Source organism: Oryctolagus cuniculus, chromosome 6 (genome assembly GCF_051225735.1).
Source record: "Oryctolagus cuniculus isolate XC-2025 breed Fujian yellow rabbit chromosome 6, ASM5122573v1, whole genome shotgun sequence".
Classification (NCBI taxonomy): Eukaryota; Metazoa; Chordata; class Mammalia; order Lagomorpha; family Leporidae; genus Oryctolagus; species Oryctolagus cuniculus.
This window is the reverse complement of record NC_142872.1, coordinates 156,415,640-156,433,592: the sequence shown is the minus strand read 5'-3', so window position 1 is coordinate 156,433,592 and position 17,953 is coordinate 156,415,640. Positions and strand designations below refer to the sequence as shown.

The 17,953-nt window shown below is 47.6% G+C and overlaps 1 protein-coding gene and 1 non-coding gene across 6 annotated transcripts in view; both read left to right on the top strand.

Annotated features, from left to right (window-relative positions):
* Positions 1–17,953, top strand: part of ASAP1 (ArfGAP with SH3 domain, ankyrin repeat and PH domain 1) — a 379,170-nt gene that overhangs the window by 59,537 nt on the left and 301,680 nt on the right. The window lies entirely within an intron of this gene.
* Positions 11,932–12,066, top strand: LOC127490863 (small nucleolar RNA SNORA13). Its single transcript, XR_007919254.2, has one exon. It is a non-coding gene; the product is annotated as a small nucleolar RNA SNORA13 (small nucleolar RNA).

Here is a 17,953-nt window from a genome sequence, read left to right as displayed (position 1 = left end):
GACGAGTGACAGAAAAGACAGAACAGTCCAAGGCTAATGCCAACTTCAGATCTTCTTGGGTCCAGGGATGCCAGTGGGGTTGCCCGGCCTCCGTCCTTTATTCTGTCGTGCTGCGTATCATTAAGTGGCTGCCCTGCTTCACGCCTCCCTGTCCTGGGACCTTGAACAAACTACTAAGTGCTGTGAGCCCCAGTTTTCTCATGTGGGGGTAACAGACGGTCCCACACCATGGCTGTATCGAGGGTGAAGCCAGCCAGCTCGGCAGGTGCTCAGCACCGTGTCTGCTGCCTGCGAGGTCCTGTGGGACCGTCCGCTGGCTTCATTTCCGTGCAGGCCCTCTGCCCTTGCTGGCTCCTCATGGTGCAGGGCTTGTAGCCTTCTGGCTTCCAGTCCACTGTAAAGAGTTTCTCATCCCCCAAAAGGGTTTGGGCTATGGACTCAGTGAGTCTTAGGCTTGCTGGCTGCAGGTGTGTGCTACCAGTTCAGAAGTCTTCTCCCAGGGAGCCCCACACGGGAAGAGGTGTACAAAGGGAGCAGGCTGCCTGCTAGGCTACAATGGAGAGGGGACCAGACCAAAGGGACGAGGTTATTCCCAGGCGGAAGACTGAATACAAGTCCTGGTTGTGTGAGAGGGGTTACCCACAGCGAGGGGAGGCAACTACTGTGTATTGACCACATAGGAAATGCCCCTCTGGGCCTCTGGGCCTTTGCAATTGCTGTTCCTGCTGTCGGGGTGCCTTACCCACCTGCACTCTGCCATTCATCCCCCAAGACCCCGTTCCTCTATGATGCGTCTGCCGCTGCAGCCGCCACTACCTTCCCCTGCAGCCCCATTTCCCTGCCATTAATTGCTTTTCCATTTCTGCACAAGCATCTATCGGGTGACAGCCCTGTGTGTGGGGAATGCAAATGAGCACACATCATAGCTCCTGTGTCAGAACTGGTCAGATCCCTCCTCTCTGCCCTCTGTCCTGTCAGAGCAGTCACTGGCTCATTCAGTTTTTCAGCAAACATTTATGGCGCACCGTCTCTTTTGCCACACATTGTTCGAGAAGCTGGTGATGCCATGGGTGTTGGGAGAGACAGTAAACTCACCAATATTAATGAGCAGGATAGTTTCTGATAGTGGATGATGTAAGAAAATAAACCAGGGCAAAGAGAGAGCAAGGGATAGAGGGGAGGGAGCCTGTGGAGTGAGATCTGAAAAGTGACAGACGCGAGTATGCAGAGGTCTCGTGGGGGTGGGGTGGGCAGCGTGTGCAAAGGGCCTACGGTGGCCTTGACGCTGGAATCACAAAAAGGGCTGCAGTGTGGAGGAGGGGGAAGCTTTCTAAAGTGAGGTCAGGGAGGTGGCTGGCAGCTGGGTCACATAAAGCCTTGAGGCCACGTGCAGGGCTTAGGTTTTATCCTGAGCACCTTGGGAAGCCCTGTTGTTCTTCCTTGTCTGACTGAAAGCGATGATCCTCACGGGGGCTCAGGCACTATGTCGTCTAATACAGCAGCCATTGGCCTCAGGGGGCTGCCAAGAACTTGAAATGTGTGGCTTGTCCAAATTGAGACATACAAATATACCCATTTGGAGAGACTGAAAAAAAAGGATGCATAGACTGTTTCATTAGTAATTTTCCTGTTAATGACATGTTGAAATGATAATTTGTGGGATATTGGATGAAATGATCTCTATTATTAAGATTAATTTCAGGCCGGCGCCGTGGCTCACTAGGCTAATCCTCTGCCTGCGGCGCCGGCACACCAGGTTCTAGTCCTGGTCGGGGCACTGGATTCTGTCCTGGTTGCCCCTCTTCCAGGCCAGCTCTCTGCTGTGGCCCAGGAGTGCAGTGGAGGATGGCCCAAGTGCAAGTGCTTGGGCCCTGCACCCCATGGGAGACCAGGATAAGCACCTGGTTCCTGCCATCGGATCAGCACGGTGCGCCGGCCACAGCGCGCCGGCCGCGGCGACCATTGGAGGGTGAACCAACGGCAAAGGAAGACCTTTTTCTCTGTCTCTCTCTTTCTCACTGTCCACTCTGCCCACTCTGCCTGTCCAAAAAAAAAAAAAAAAAAAGATTAATTTCAGCTGTTTCTTTTCCATATTCTCCCGTGGTGATTGACAGTGAAAAACCGCATGCTTGGCTTGTCGGCTTGTCCTGAATGGATTCTATTTCTGTTGGACAGGACTGCCTGCTGCCTGGGGTAAAGTTACCTCCTGCTTTGTTCACACCCCTCCTTGAGGATGGGGAACTGCATCTGGTTAGTGGAGTCTGCAGGCCAGTACTGGTGTTCGACCTGCTCCCCTGGGCACACACAGTGTCCCCATGCTCCGAGCACCTGTGGCCTGCTTTTTGCGGCAAGCTCATGCCAGGAGCACTGAGCTTTGGCTTCCAGGGGCAGCCTTCAGCCAAGGGAGCACCGGGGTTGCACAGCAGATACTCCAGCTTCCTCGTCCCTCAGTTGTACAACTCTGAGGTGTGTTCTGTAGCATCTCCCAGAGCTCAGTCCCCAACCTGGTTGAGCCCTGGTTGCCATCAGCGGTAGCCCAATTGCCCCCAGGATTGGTTTTCTTCCTGTTCCTGTCTTGTTTTTCCATTCCCCTGCCTGGCATCACTTCCCAAATACTTGCCTACCACTTGCCCTCAGATCTGTGTTTCAGGCTGTGCAGAGGGGACCCCCAACATCCAGTTGGAGGAGGAGGAGGGAACCACCTCTCCAGTGTCTCACTGGGTTGCAGGCCAGCTGCCTGCACTTGGGCAAGTGGGGAGAATGTGGCAGGGCAACAGGGTTTCCTGACCAGTCGGCTCCAGCCTTTGGACTCTGAGCCCGAGGACTACGAGCAAGGACACTGGGTGTGCCAAGCTTGGGGTGTGGTATTGGCTGGGCCTGAGGGCCTCCAGCTGCCACACCCAAGGGGATAGTTGAGTCAGCAGCTGAATCAGTGAGGCAGAGTTGCTTATGGAAGCATTGTCCTCCTGGGTCTGTCTGGCCAGGGGACCCGGGAGTGCCTCGCAGTAGGAAGGGAGCAGGCGGTGTCTGAGAGGTACCGTGAAATGGAGCATTGATGGGTGCTATGTTTTTTCTCACCCTACTTCTGATCCCAAATGTGTGGAGTTTTTTCCGCACCCAGCAGCTCTCCAATTTTCCAACACCAGTTGGGTTTCCACACAGTTCCATTGCATTCTGACCCTATCTGAAGTTAGAACCCACAGGTTGAGGGCTCAGTTCCACAGGACAGCCCCACTTCAAGTGCCAATCGAAGTCCTACAGGTTTCCCAGCTTCTGATCACCTGCTATAAATTCAAGGGCTCCCAGCATTCCTTCTCAGCTTTCACAGTTTGCTAGAACATCACACAGAATGCAAGGAAGCACTTTTCTTACTGCGACTGGCTTTCTGTAGGACACAGCTCAGGAACAGCCGGATAGAAAGAGGCACAGGGCAAGGTACAGAGGAAGGAGTGGTGGGCAGTTCCCAGCCTTATCAGGACATGTCCCTCCTCCCCCCACCCCAAATACGTCCCCATGCTCAGCAGCCTAGAAGCTCCTAGACCTTCCATCCCTGTGATTGAGGAGCGGTCTCATGATACAGGCACCGTTGATTCAATCACTGGCTGTCGTGACTGGGGTCTCCAGCCCATCTCCTTCCCAGGGGTCTTTCTGGTGACCATCCTGGAACTGCTTGGCCCCTGACCATGAGCCATCCCATTTGCGTACAGAAGACCCTCTTACCACTCAGAACATCCCAAGGGGTTTAGGAGCTGTATGTCAGGAACCAGGGACCTGTATGTCAAGACCAAGTGTATCTTTTATTGTACAATAATAGTAAGTTTTGCTGATGGGACCAGATGAGAAAACATGTGGAAAGGACCCATGTAGGGTATGTACTCTGTCTTCAAGGAGCTGTGTGCAGTTACCTCTAAGAATTCCTGCTGCTGTCTTATCAGTGGTAACAAAGGGCCTGACCCTAGCCTAAGCACCTTACTTATTGATTATATTACTCAACCCTCACAGCCACCTGTGAAGTAGGCAGTGATATTAACCCCTTTTTTCAGAAGTGTGAAAGGTGTAGTGGGGCTAGGGTGCACCATCCATCCGTCAGACTGTAGTGCCCTGGGCCATCACTGGGATACAGTGCTTTTAATGTTCTTTTTTTTTTTTCTTTTTAAAGAGTTTATTTATTTATTTGAGAGGTAGAGTTACAGAGAGTGAGGAAGAGACAGAGAGAGGTCTTCCATCCATTGGTTCACTCGCAAATATCTGCAGTGGCAGGAGCTGGGCCAACCCAAAGCCAGAAACCAGGAGCTTCTTCCGGGTCTCCCACATGGATGCAGGGGCCCAAGCCCTGGGGCCGTCTTCCACTGCTTTCCCAGCCCATAGCAGAGAGCTGGATTGGAAGAGGAGCAGCCGGGACACAAACAAGCACCATATGGGATTCTGGCGCCGCAGGTGGAGGCTTAACCTACTACGCCACAGTGCCGGTCCCATGCCTTTTACTGTCCTGAGCTCTACCATTCATGTCCATGTACGGGGCTGCCTCCCTGTGTCAGTTTGGGTCCCAGCGGAAGGCAGCTGGCACAATTGAAGTAGTGTAATCTAAGCAGAAGGGAAGACAGGAGAAGTGTGGGCAGACAGCAGGGCAATCGTAAGGGATGAGGGGGCACCTCAGGCTCCTCTGAAGGTCTGAGGAGGATAAGGGACAATGGGAGGCTGTGAGGAGAGGAGAGAGGGGAGTAGCAACTGAGGGCTGGAGAGGAGGAGGACACCCACAGGTGGGATGTGGCTGGAGCAGGGCAGGGAAGGTTGGCCACCTGCACACGCTCTCATTGGCCACAGGCTCAGGTGCTGCCTTGTATCTGCTTACGCCTGTAGCACTCTGCATAAGGCCAGCAGGTGCACAGAAGGTGCTGGTGGTGTGCAGCGAATAGATCGTGGGGGCTGATGTTGAGTAGAAAGACTCCCGCAGCATCTGCTCATCAGTCGTGCCTGGGCTTGGGAAATTCTGTGTGTGTGTGGGGGGGGGATGCTGGGGAAAGAGGGGGGTCACATCCCTACAACCCTGTGTGTGTGTGTGTGTGTGTGTGTGTGTGGTGCTGGGGGAAGAAGAGGGTCACATTCCTTCAACCCTGAGATAGTCTCCTTCTTCCATTGGCTCTCAGAAAGCTTTTTCCCACCTCTTGCCCCATTTCAACTTGGATGTGAAAATAGAAAACAAGACTTAGAAACATATGAACAGAAGTAAATGCCACAGTGATCCTGCACCACTGCACGCAGCCTTAATGACCAGAGTGACTGGGCTGTGTCTATTAGCCTTTGCCTGAGTTCCCCAGATAAGGGCAGGAGACGCACTGCCAGTGCAGAGTCCACTTGGGCCTAGCCACATGGGCCTGCTGGATGCCCTGGCACTCGGGGCACAGGCGCCCAGCCCAGCCAGCCCTGTATCATGGCTGTAGTCAGGAGGCTCTCGAAGCTTCCCAGTTGAAATCCTCTGAAGAGGAGCTCCCAGCCAGAGAGAGAAAAACAACCTGAGTTACCGTAGTAACTCAGTTAACGTGATTACTGTCTAAGCAGCTCGTGGCTGAGACCGGCAATGTGGAAGCAGGGGCAGTAAACATGCAGTGGGGGAGGTAGGGGAGCCAACAACGAGTTCTGTTAGACTAAGGTCCCAAAGCCGATGCTGCCAAAGGGCAGACCCCTTACACGGGTCTTTGTGGTAGAAGCCTCTCTTGTCTCACCTTGGAGGTAGTCCTGGGGGAGGGATTTGGGAACAGTGGCACCACTGTCCCGAGGGCTAAATCAGTGCAGCTCTGTTATCTTTTTTTTTGGATAGGCAGAGTGGACAGTGAGAGAGAGAGAGAGACAGAGAGAAAGGTCTTCCTTTTCCGTTGGTTTGCCCTCCAATGGCCACTGCGGCCGCTGCACCGCACTGATTCAAAGCCAGGAGCCAGGTGCTTCTCCTGGTCTCCCATGGGGTGCAGGGCCCAAGCACTTGGGCCATTCTCCGCTGCACTCCCGGGCCACAGCAGAGAGCTGGACTGGAAGAGGAGAAACCGGGACAGAATCCAGCACCCTGACCAGGACTAGAACCCGGTGTGCCGGTGCTGCAAGCGGAGGATTATCCTATTGAGCCACGGCGCTGGCCTCTGTTGTCCTCTTTGCATGAAAAAGCTGAGATGCGTTCGGCTCTTCCAAAGCTGAGATGTTTGGCCCTTCTCCAGGGGTTAGGAGGTCGGGCATCTCCCAGGGAAGCGGGCGTCATGGCATGGGTCAGGATTCAGCCTCTGTCAGCCTGACTCTGACTTGAACATCTGTGCTGCTTCCTCATCTGGAACCCACCACCGACTGAGCCAGTCATTAAGTGAGGAAAACCTGTGGTTAATTACAGTCCATGGGTATCTATGAGGGTACTTCACAAAGTCCATGAAAACAGGAAGGTTTATTTTGGTGCCCCCCAAAATTGAAATCTGTGCATACATGGGGGTCTTTAGAAAGTTCCTGGGAAAGGGGACCAGCATTGTGGCACAGCAGGTTAAGCTGCGGCTTGCCGAACTCCTATCCCATATTGGAGTCATGGCTTGAGTCCTGGCCACTTCACTTCTGGGCCAGTTTCCTGTTCATGTGCCTGGGAGGGCAGGAGATGCTGGCCCAAGTACTTGGGCCCTTGCTGTCCCCCGTGAAAGACCAGGATCAAGTTCCACTCCTGGCTCCTGCTTTGCCCAGCCCTGGCTGTTGTAGCCATTTGGAGAGAGAACCAGCAGATGGAAGATTTATTCTCTCTCTCTCTCTCTCTCTCTCACACACACACACACACCTTTCAAATAAATAGACAAAATTATTGAAGTTCTTGGAAAAGAATTATTATGAAAAATATGCATAGTTTTTTGTACTAAAATATACTTCCCTTTTAAATTTATTTATTTATATATGTTTTAAAGATTTATTTATTTATTTGAAAGAGTTACTCAAATAGAGGAGAGGCAGAGAGAGAGAGAGAGAGAGGTCTTCTATCTATTGGTTCACTCCCTAACTGGCTGCAACGGCTGGAGATGAGCTGATCTGAAGCTTCCTCCAGGTCTCCCACGTGGGTGCAGGGGCCCAAGGACTTGGGCCATCTTCTACTGCTTTCCCAGGCCATAGCAGAGAGCTGGATCAGAAGTGGAGCAGCCGGGACCGAACCAACACCCATATGGGATGCCAGAACTTTACCTGCTATGCCACAGTGCCAGCCCCTATTTATTTATATTTGAAAGGCAAAAGACACATACACACACAGAGAACAGAGAGATCTTCCTTCTGCTGTTTCACCAAGCCAGGAGCCAGAACTCAATCTGGGTTCCCGCACTGGTTGTAGGGGCCCACGCACTTGAGCCATCACTTGTTGCCAGCTAGGGTATACCTTAACAGGAAGCTGGAATTAGAGACGAAGCCAGGGCTCGAACCCAGGCCACTCTGATGTGGGATTTGGATGTCTCAGGTGGCATCTTAGCCATTGTACCAGTTGCCTGCCCCTATCTTTTAATTCCATTTTCCATAATTTTCTGAAGTATTAAACATACAAATTTGTTATAAAGTGATTATGCAAATTAAGATAGCCACCCAGGACTGGACACTCAGGTCTAACCAGGGCCATTTCGCATTGTGAAGAGGAGACTGCATAACCTGTATGGGAACAACTCCCAAACATGGCAGTTTAGGATCGGGAATAGGTGTCTCTGGGTTTAAATACTAGAACACAAAACTTTTGCCAGATCAAACCCATTTCAGATCCACAGGCAATCAGCATCTCTTCCATCTGGTAGCCTTCAGCTGTGGTGTGGTTGAAAGAGTGAACTTGGAGTCCAGGCGTAAGCAGTCAGTAGCTACGTGGTGGTGGGCAAGTTTCTCAACATCATAAAATCATTCTGTCTTTAAAGGGCTGTGATGAGGATGGCAGGAGATCAATATCTGAATGCACCAAGTCCCGTGCTTTCTATTATACTTGCTAATTTCCTTCTCATTTTAACCTTTAGCTTCTCCCTACTTAAGATCAGTTATTAGTCTGCCTCTGTTGAAAATATATGAAGGTACTTCAAAAAGCTGTGGAAAAGGGAATTGAAAAATAAGTTTACTTTGGTGTAAAATATTTGAAATCCATGCATACCAGGGTTCTTCAACAAATTAATGAAAAATGCATGCTTTGAAAAAGCTATGCATGGGTTTCAAATTTTTTTTTTGCACCAGAATAAACATCTTTTAATTCCTCTCCATTGCACTTTTAAAAGGGTCCTCATGTTACACATTTATATCATTGACATCAGAACAATTAATTATACTTGTATTTGTTTCATGGAAAGCAATGAAGAGTGACACACACAGTGGCATCTCATGGACGCAGTGAACATCTGCAGGACACAGACGTTGCATTTTTAGGACTATGAGCTGATTTGTCAGTCACAACAACCTCCAAGTGGCTCTCCCAGCCCCGTTTTAGAGATGAGTGAAGTATGAATGTGCTTGAAGCAAGCCGAGTCTTCTGTCCGGTGTCTTGGAGCTTGTAAATGCAGTGCTAGATCTGATGCTAGGTTTTGAAATTCTAAGTTCTATACTCATCTTGACCATTGCTGCTTTTCGTGTGGGAGCTGCATTTTCTGCAAAGTTTCTGAGCACCAAATGTTTTTTAATCTTGTGTGATTTTGCTAGCCTTATCTGTATCTAGCTTGGTGCCTAGAATATAAATATCTCCATAACTCAAACCTTTTCTTGATTTCAAAAATTCATCATTTTGAATGTCACTTATGACTGAGGCTGGGAACCACCAAGTGGAATGGTTTGCTTTCCTTGGCGAGTCCCAGAATTTCTTTGTGTGGGATAGGATGTGAGCATATTTCCAGTTTGAGGTTGGTACTTCCTCTACCCTTTTGGTGTAGCCTGCTCTTGCTAGTCCCGTCATAACTGTTCTGTTTGGTTTTTAAAGGCCTGAAAGTAGCTCACCAAACTTAAGCTGTTGGAAGGTGAGGCAAGATGAGGGCAGAGGGAGAGGGCACCAGCTTTGGTGCGTGGACTTGGGGGAAGTGAATTTGGCTTCCAGAAAATTAGGTGGTTTGCTTCCCACTTTCTGTGTTCTATAAAAAGTGAGATAGGGTGCATGTGTATGTGCACAACTATATGTATGCACGGGCTCATGGGCACACAGGTGCGCCTGTCCATGTGCATATATGTGGACTCTTCGGAAAGGAAAGCATAGGGTAAAAAAATTCCACCCTGGGTCTGGAGAAAGGACTGTAAGCAGCTTTTTAATTTGAGAGGCAGAGAGACTGGAGCTGCCATCCACTGGTTCACTCCCCAAACGCCTGAAGTGGCTGGGGCTGGACCAGGACCAGAGCTGGGAGCCAGGAACTCAGTCCAAGTCTCTCTTGTGGGTGCAGGGACCTAAGCACTTGAGCCATCGCTCTTGTTTCCCAGGGTTGGCATTGTCAAGAGCTGGAGCCGGGTGTCCGACCCAAGCATTCTGATGTGGCTTGCGAACCTCCTAACGGGCATCTTAACTGCCAGGCTAAATGCCCACCCCTGTGTTAGGTTTTTAATCTGAATTCTCTCACACAACCACCTATAAAGTAAAATAGGAATTTCTACCCCCATAAAGAATACTTGGGTTACTAGCTCTGCCACAGTGTGCACAAAATTAGATATAAAAAAAAAAATGGTGTGGAAAAATCCCGCAGTAAAGTTTCATCTTTACTTATGTCACTATGGCTTGAACTCTAAAAAATCCCTAAAGAGAAAGAAGGGTGACCAGAAAAGCCATTCATGGCCCAGTGTTACACTTATCAACCTGCTGTTGTGTTATAAGTCATCAGTTGGCTGATCAACATCACACGTCCCGGATGTGAAGAAATAAACAACTTGGGGACTCTGCCTCAGCCGTGAAAGACCATCACGGTTTGTCCTTTCGACAGGGAAGATCATCCAGGAATCTTGGTGATGGCTCTGGGAAGATTGGGCAGAACGTCGATTTGAAAGCTAGGAAGTCTTGGAGCTTTATCAGCCTCCAGCCTGGAATGTGCCCAGTCTGTTCTCCCTTCACCAAGTTGTGCCAGGGTTGTATAAATAAATTTGCTTCTTCAGAAATCCACTCTGTGGGAGCCTGTTGGCTCCTCTGTGGCTGTCTTCCTGAAGCAATTTCTGAGATGAGGTTTGAGTGCATATGAAATGTAATGTCTGTTCTTGGTGAATTGAGACTGGTTCTTACAGTGATTCTGTAACTCAGCAAACTTGGCCTTACCGAGTGTCTTCAGAAGAAATCAATAGAATGCCCAAGCCTCTAAAATAATGTGAAGGAGGGCAAATTGGGAAAATGACTGGCGTAGAATGGGTCTAATTTGGCCACTTCTGAGATGAGTTGTTTTCATATATTCCTAGTTGGTTTCATAGGCTTAGTATGTAAGTTAGGGTTAGATTTCAGCTACATAGAAACAAAATCCCGAATAACGGTAGTAATTAGGTTTCTTCCCCCTTCTCATACCAGAGGAATCTGGAGATTGTCCAAAGCCAGATGATGCCTCTGTGGTTATCAGGAACCTAAGCCTTTTTCTGTCTCTCTGGTTGTACTATCCTTAGCATATTGACTCATGATCCAGCATGGCTGCTGGAGTGTTAGCCATCACATCCATGTTACTGCAAGCAGATGGGAAGGACAACAGGAGTCTTCTTCTAGCTATTTTAGCTTATTTTTTTAGGCACTTTGCAAAAAGTTCACAAAGTAGAGCACTTCTGTTTACATCTTGCTGGCTAAAGCCACCTAGTCATACCTGCTTTAAGGAAGACTAGTACATGTATCTTTGAGCTGAACACACTGACATGTCTAATCAGACTGGGGCTCTGTTATTTAAGAAAGGAAGCCTGAATGGATAGTATGTAACTAGAGATCCCACCACATCCCAGAGTGCTCCCAGGACAGAGTCTTGTATAAATATAACAAGAGTAGAAAGAAATCAGGTAGACTGGTGTTTGAGTCTTAGCTCCTCCACTTAATTGCACTTAACCTCTCAGAACTCCAATTTCCTATCCATTAAGCATGAGGAGAGTGGGCTGGGAATTTGGCCTGGTGGTTAAGCTACTGGTTTCTATGCCTGTATCCCGCTATCAGAGTGCCTGAACAACTCCCAGCTTTAAACTTCAGATTTCATCTTCCTGCCAGTGCGTATCCTTGGAGGCAGCAGTAATGGCTCAAGGAGTTAGGTTCCTGCCATCCACAAGGCAGGATTGAAACTCTGGCTCTCGGCTTGAGCCTCCTGGGGGTTGTGAACATTTAGGGAGTGAACCAGCCAAGTGAGTGCTCCGCCAGTCTCTCTCTGCCTCTCAATATGCGCATAAAATTTTTTAAAATGTAAGTGAAGAGCTACTTCGCAGTTGTAATCATGTCTGTAGACAGCCTTATGTGCAGTGGCGCAGTGAGCACCCGAGCATGGCTGCCTTAGTTCTTAACAGATAGGCTGTGCTGTATCACCATAATGGTTCTTTTTTCGATTGCAATATAATTCACGCAACGTGAGAGCTGTCCTTTGAAGCTATACAGCGCAGTGGTTTTTAATGCATTCCCCAAATTGTGTAAATGTCACCATGATCTAATTCTAGAACATTTTCATCACTGTCTTGCAGAGAAGCGGTGAACCCATTGGTAGTCACTGCCCATCTCCCCCAACCCCATTCCCACCCCCAGCCAAGACCCTGGTAAACACTCATTTGCTTTTTGTCTCTGTAGATCTGTTCTGGACATTTGATATACATGTGACTATAGACTCTATAGTCATTTGTATCTGGCTTTCATTTACTTAGCATAATGCTTATGAACCTCATCTGTGTTTTAGCGTGAGTACTGCATTCCTTTTTAATGGCTGAATAGTATTTCCGCTTTATGGCTATATCACATTGCATTTTAAAAATACTATTTAAAAAATTTTGGTTAGCATTTTGTATTGTCTGTTCGCTTTTGGAAATGAGTGAATGTGGTGTCAAGAAAGGCAAACAGGGAATACTTTGCAGCCTTTTCTGACCCTTAGGTTTGGTATCTTCCGTGCAGGAACTGTACAAGTAACAGTTTAAAATAAATGAAATAAAAAATGTTGGCTAACATGCAACATTTGTACACTTTTGTGGGGGCACAGTGCACTGTTTCAACACAGACACACTGTATAGACCAGTCAGACCAAGAAGCCAGCCTTTCTTTTCCTTTTCTTTGTGTTTGGAGCCAGCGGCTCCTCTCTGAGTTTTCTATACAGAATGGAATACACTGTTGTGAACCACAGTGATTGCACTGTGGTATTGAACACTGGAACTTGTTACATTTTCTTTGTGCTTTGGAATCTTTTATCCGAGTCACATTTTGCTTATTCATTTAGGCAGGTACAGGTGTTTGGGTGGTTTCTACGTTTTGACTGTTATGAATAATACTGCTCTGAAGAGTCACAGACAGGTGTTTGTGTGGATCTAGGACGAGGTCTTGGTCAGTTTGAATCATAGTATCATACATAGGCTAGATAACTCAGAAACAACAGACGTTGAGTTTTTTATAATTCTGGAGGTCAGATATCCCAAGATCAGGGTGCCAGAGTGATTGGGATCTAGTAAGGCCCTCGTCCTGGGTGCAGACTGCTGAATTCTCACTGTGGCTGAAAATGAGCCAGACAGCTTTCTGGGGTGTCTTGTAAAGCATTGTTCTCATGACTTCATTACCTCCCCAAGGCAACTCCCACCCTCTACTGACATCACAGTGGGGCTAGAATTTCTGTGTATGACTTTTGGGAGCCTCCAACATCCTGTCTATGACAGTGGCGTTGGTGGATCATATGGTGACAGTATATTTAATCTTTCTAGGAGTTGCCATGTTTTCCAAAGCTGGTACCCCCTTTTATGTTCTCCCAGCTTCTCCATACCACTTGTTACTTTCCGTCTTCTTCATTGTAGCCATCTTCCTGGATGTGAAGTGTCATCCATTGTGGATTTGATGTGCATTTCCCTAGTGATTAATGATGGTTGACCCATTCTTCATATGCTTGTTTTCTCTTTGGAGAAATGTCTATTCCACCCCTTTAAAAATTAGTCATTTGTCTTTTTATTGTTGATTTGTAAGAGTTTATGTATTTTGGATACTAATACCATCTCAGATATGATTTATAGATATTTTCTGCCATTGTTTATGTATATTATGTAATTTCTTCTTCTTACTAATCACTTGACGTGGATATTTATTATCTCTGTCTTACAAATGATGAAGCTGGCGCTCTGACAGTGAATGCCTTGTCCAAGGTAGCACATCTGTTAACTGTGATGACTGTACTAGAACTCAGGAGATTAACCTGAGCTGTGTTAGTTTTAAGACTAGTTTGTTAAAAAAGAATGGTTGCTTGCATAACTAGAAAGTCCAAGGGTTGAGCAGCCTGGGGCATGGGATACAGGGGTTGAAGTGATGTCACCAGGTCTCTCCCCTTTCTCTTGCCATCTTTTGGTTATGACCATTCTTAGAGAAACTCCCTCGTGTGTTGAAAAGCTGGTTGTCAGCTTTTTCACGTCCTTTGCGCTAGACCTTGTAGATCTTGTTAAGTTTGGTATCTGTCCATCCTCCATGAAGGATTCTGATTGGCCTTGTTTGAGTTAAATGCTATCTGAGTACCACTCAGTGTGGTTTGCAGGAGTCTGGAGTACTCTGCACATTTGGGTCCAAATAATTTCTCATACCAAATATTGAGAGAAAAGTCATTTTATTCACACATTAAAAAAACCCGAAAAGATATTGAAAATAACATTCAGGACCAATCAACAGTAAGTTCTCTGCTGTCCATTTAAACATAGCAATTTTGTAAATTAGTTTGTGCCTCTAAACCTCTCAGGCCAGAGAGCAAAAGGAGTTATTTTTCAAAGCAAAACAAAAAAATAAGAGAACAGGAGCAGAAGCTAGATGTGTCTGTCAGAAGGTTTGCTAGTACTTGTAGAGTTTTTTTTTTCCTTTTTTTTTTTTTTAATTAGAGCCCCTGGTGTGATTTGGAATGTTCACATTTGAGAATGATGTTAACCACATAGCATATGCTAAGAAGAAAACTCTGCAGTGGGTGGGCAGCTTTCCTTTTTTCAAATGGAGTACTGCCCTGCATGTGACAGAATTACGGAAAAATTCTGTTCTGATACAGCTCGTTGCTTTGTGGGCTCAAATACGTGGCAGAGGAAATCCTATTTTTGAAAAGCAACAACAGGATCCTGTGACATTCACATAGTGGAGGGTGTCCCTAACGTCCCCTCCCAGCCCCCACCCATAACTGATGACCTCTTGGCTTATCAATAGCTCTGGAAGCAGAGCTGGAGGCCTCTTGTTTGGGGCTGGCTGTCACACTTTTGTCAAATAGGAGTTCATCCAGTTATAGGCTCTTATTGCCCCAGGGACTTCTGAGAGCATCTGCCCCAGGCTGCTGATTTGAACCACAAGGAAAATGAGGCCAAGGGAGGTGAAATGATTTGGCTGAGGAAGAGGAGCAGCCGTGCCTGGCCTTCCGTGTGGCCCACGTTGTCTGTACTGACGTCACTGATAGCTCCATTTATGAGATTTTTCTCCTCAAGTAGTATTTCAACAGCTTGGAAAGCAGCACATCAAAATAAGCCCGACTGGGCTTTGTGCAGACCAGAGAGACAGCAGCACATCGGATCACCTTGTCTTGGACTTTATATTCAGAGGTCATGTTTTTTTCAATGCTCTTCTTTTTTTCTGCCCAGTGTGAGCTCCACCATATCAGGGGCTGTGTCTTACATAATGGTTTGGCTTCTGATGAGTGTAGCATAATGCTCATCCCGAATACAAGTCGTGGTGTCTATAAGGCCACCACAAAACACACCGAACACCGGAGTGAGGGAAAGAGCTTACTGGGGGAAACCGGACAGACTGGAGGGAAGGGGCGAAGAAGGAAAAGAGGGAGAAGGAGAGCGTAAGAGAGATCAAGAGAGAGAGATTGGGAGATGGAGGGAAGGGGGGGAGGAAGAGAGAGAGAGAGAGAGGAGCGCCACGTGTTCAGGAACAGGTCCTTTTAAAACTTCGCCAGGGAGCGGGCAGGGAAGCAGGAGCAGTGACTCCCATTAGGATGGGGTGGAGCTTGACACTGGCGGTTGGGCCATGTGGCCACCTGGCTTCCAGCAATGGCGGCGGGAGCTAGAGCCTAGGATGGTGTCAGGGTATAGATTGCACCATAGATAAGGCTGCGCCATTTTCCTAACAGTGTCAGTAGCCAACATTTATCAATCACTTACCTTTAATCAGTAACAAAGCGAAGCATATGGCATGGATTATCTCAGCTAAACCTTACAACAACCTTCGGAGCAAAGTCTTATCTGTGTCCTCCTTTTAAAAGTAAAGAAACTGAAATTAAGCCTAAAACTCCATCAGGTGGCAGAGCTGGGATTGAACCTGGGTCATCTGAATCCACATCACCTGCTCTTAGCCACTAGAAATGGCACGAAAAAGGGTGTCCGCTGAGTGATCCAGTGCCATATTTTATTCTGTTACAGATTTTGAATAGTAGGCAAATATAGGCATTCTTGGACACTGTGATACAAAGGCCAACATAATCTTTGGAGACAGGGATTTTCTGAAGAGAGAGTCTTACTGCCATCCTTGAAATGTACCTGGGAAGGGTGCAGGAGTAGGAAACCTCTGGGAACCAGGACACCTAACACCAGGCTCTGGTTCCCTCAGCGATCCTGGCCCAGGCAGCTGACCACGTGCCAATCAGTTTTCTCATCTGAAAAATGAAAGAATTGCAAAGTGCATTATTTTTGAATTCTTCCTGCCTCTTGTTGAAGATGATACAAGATCCTCTTTCCAGTTTTCTCCCTCCCGTTTAAATCTGTGCTTACTCATTCAATCATTCATTCTATCTATCCATAAGTATCTCTTAAGGGGCCTTGGTTCCAATGAATAGAAACCCAACTGGTCTCAAGGAGCTCACAGTCTAGTTGGAGAAATGCAAATTTTGGGAGAATGGTGCCTTGGAATAGGGCCATAAAACAGGCACATTGTAGATCCTGAAGTAGTACAGAAGTGGGCATGATTAGGTGTGGCCAGCTAACTTTGAAACAAATTCACCAAAGAAAAAGAAAAACCTAGAGGTTCTGTAAGTGTTTCTCATTTTGCAGGTGGAGGTTTCTGTTTCAGAGATAAAGTAAGATTTAAGACCGTTCACCTCCGTAGATGGCAAGTTTTTAGGGATCCTATAAAACACCACAGTCTGTCTTCTTCACTGGCAGTTGTTTTACTTATATTGGAAATGATGTCACTCATAAAAGAGAGCCAGTTCAATTCAAAACACATTTATGGGGTTCTCCAGGGGGCCTGTACTAGGCAGAGCCTTCTGTGGGGGAGAAAAGCCTGCAGGCTTTGGACTCAAACCCACTGAGAACTTTTCCACCTGTTAACATGGACCTGGAGCAGACTGTGCATGTGAGTCCTCAGAAAACAGGCCACACCACCAGGTTACTGGGAAGATTCAGGCAGTGGTGCTTGTACAGTGCCAGACCTGGGGCTCCCAGGACCATCCCTTAGTTCCTGGGAGATGTGGGTGATACAGAGATGGATAGGAGTTAGTCTCAGAAATGCCCTGCAGCTCCCTGCTAATGGCCTGCAAAGATGGCCCATGTGCTTGGGCCCCTGCCACCCACATGGGAGACCTGGAAAGAAGCTCCTAGCTTCTACCTGGCCTGGCCCCAGCCATTGCCGCCATCTGGGGAGTGAACCAGCAGATGAAAGATCTCTGTCTGTCTCTCCCCCTCTATAACTTCTGACTTTCAAATAAATAAATTAAAAAAAAAAAAAAAAAGAGTTCCCCAGAAAGAAAAAAAGATCGTGCATGGATTCCAGTGAAGGGCTGTCCTGCTGATGTCTGTGGTGGGCCCATTCTCTGTCTTTGCTGAGGGCGCACAGCACCGTGGCTGATTCCCTGGGCTGTAAATCTCCCTGCTCCCTCATGCTCTGCAGCTTGCCAAAGTGCCCTCCAACTGCGCGTTTCCCTGGGTAGAAAAGGGGAATATTATAATAATACCAGCTGGATACTGTTGCTGTATTAAGTGAGGTCATGCCTGCAGGGGCTCAGAACAGTGCACCAGGGAGGTATAAGCCCCACAGAGTCAGCTGACAACTACTGCTGTTTATTTACAGGACAGAGCAGAAATACACACCTGAGTTCAGTCCCTTGATTTCTGCTCCTTGTAGCTTTAGGGTTCTCAGCACTTCTGCCTGACTCTTTTTCCCCCACCTCCATCAGAAGGAACGGTCAGGGAATTGGGAGGTAGAACAGTGTGTGTGTGTGTGTGTAAACCACCCGTGTTCTCTTCTCTACTTAGAACATTTTAGCAGTTTTACTTGGTACTTAAGTACATTTGGGACTTGCATAGGGATTTTGTTATGATTATTACATAGCATTGCGTGAGTGCACTTGAGAAACACTCATACAAAGAACATGAGAAAGGCATGCTTTCAGTCACATGGAATATGTCAGCTTGAGCCCAGCAGTACAGCACACGAGATCAAACCCAGCCCTCCTCCGTCGTGCTCCCCAGCAGTGCTCTCCTGTCCTCCCTGACTTCATTAGGATGGTAAAAACTGGACTCATAAGTGATCAGGTGAAGTAAGGAACTATGGATGCGTCGTCTGCCTGGGTTGGGATATGTGTCTGACAGAGTTGCACTCTGTATGAGCTACAGTATGACAAAGAGACCAGCTCTGCAGGCAGTGGAAAAGGCACTGGATTTAGAGTTTGCCAGGCTCAGGGACTTACCTTGCAGTGAGATGTCATTGTATTTCAGGTTCCATTACTGGAACATTTGCATATCGGGGCTATTAGGTGAATGAATCAGACACTGTATACACAACAACCAGACCAGTGCCTGGCCTAAAATTAGAGCTCAGAAAGTTCTACCCCAGATCCCACCAGCCTCAGGTTTCTCTCTGGTA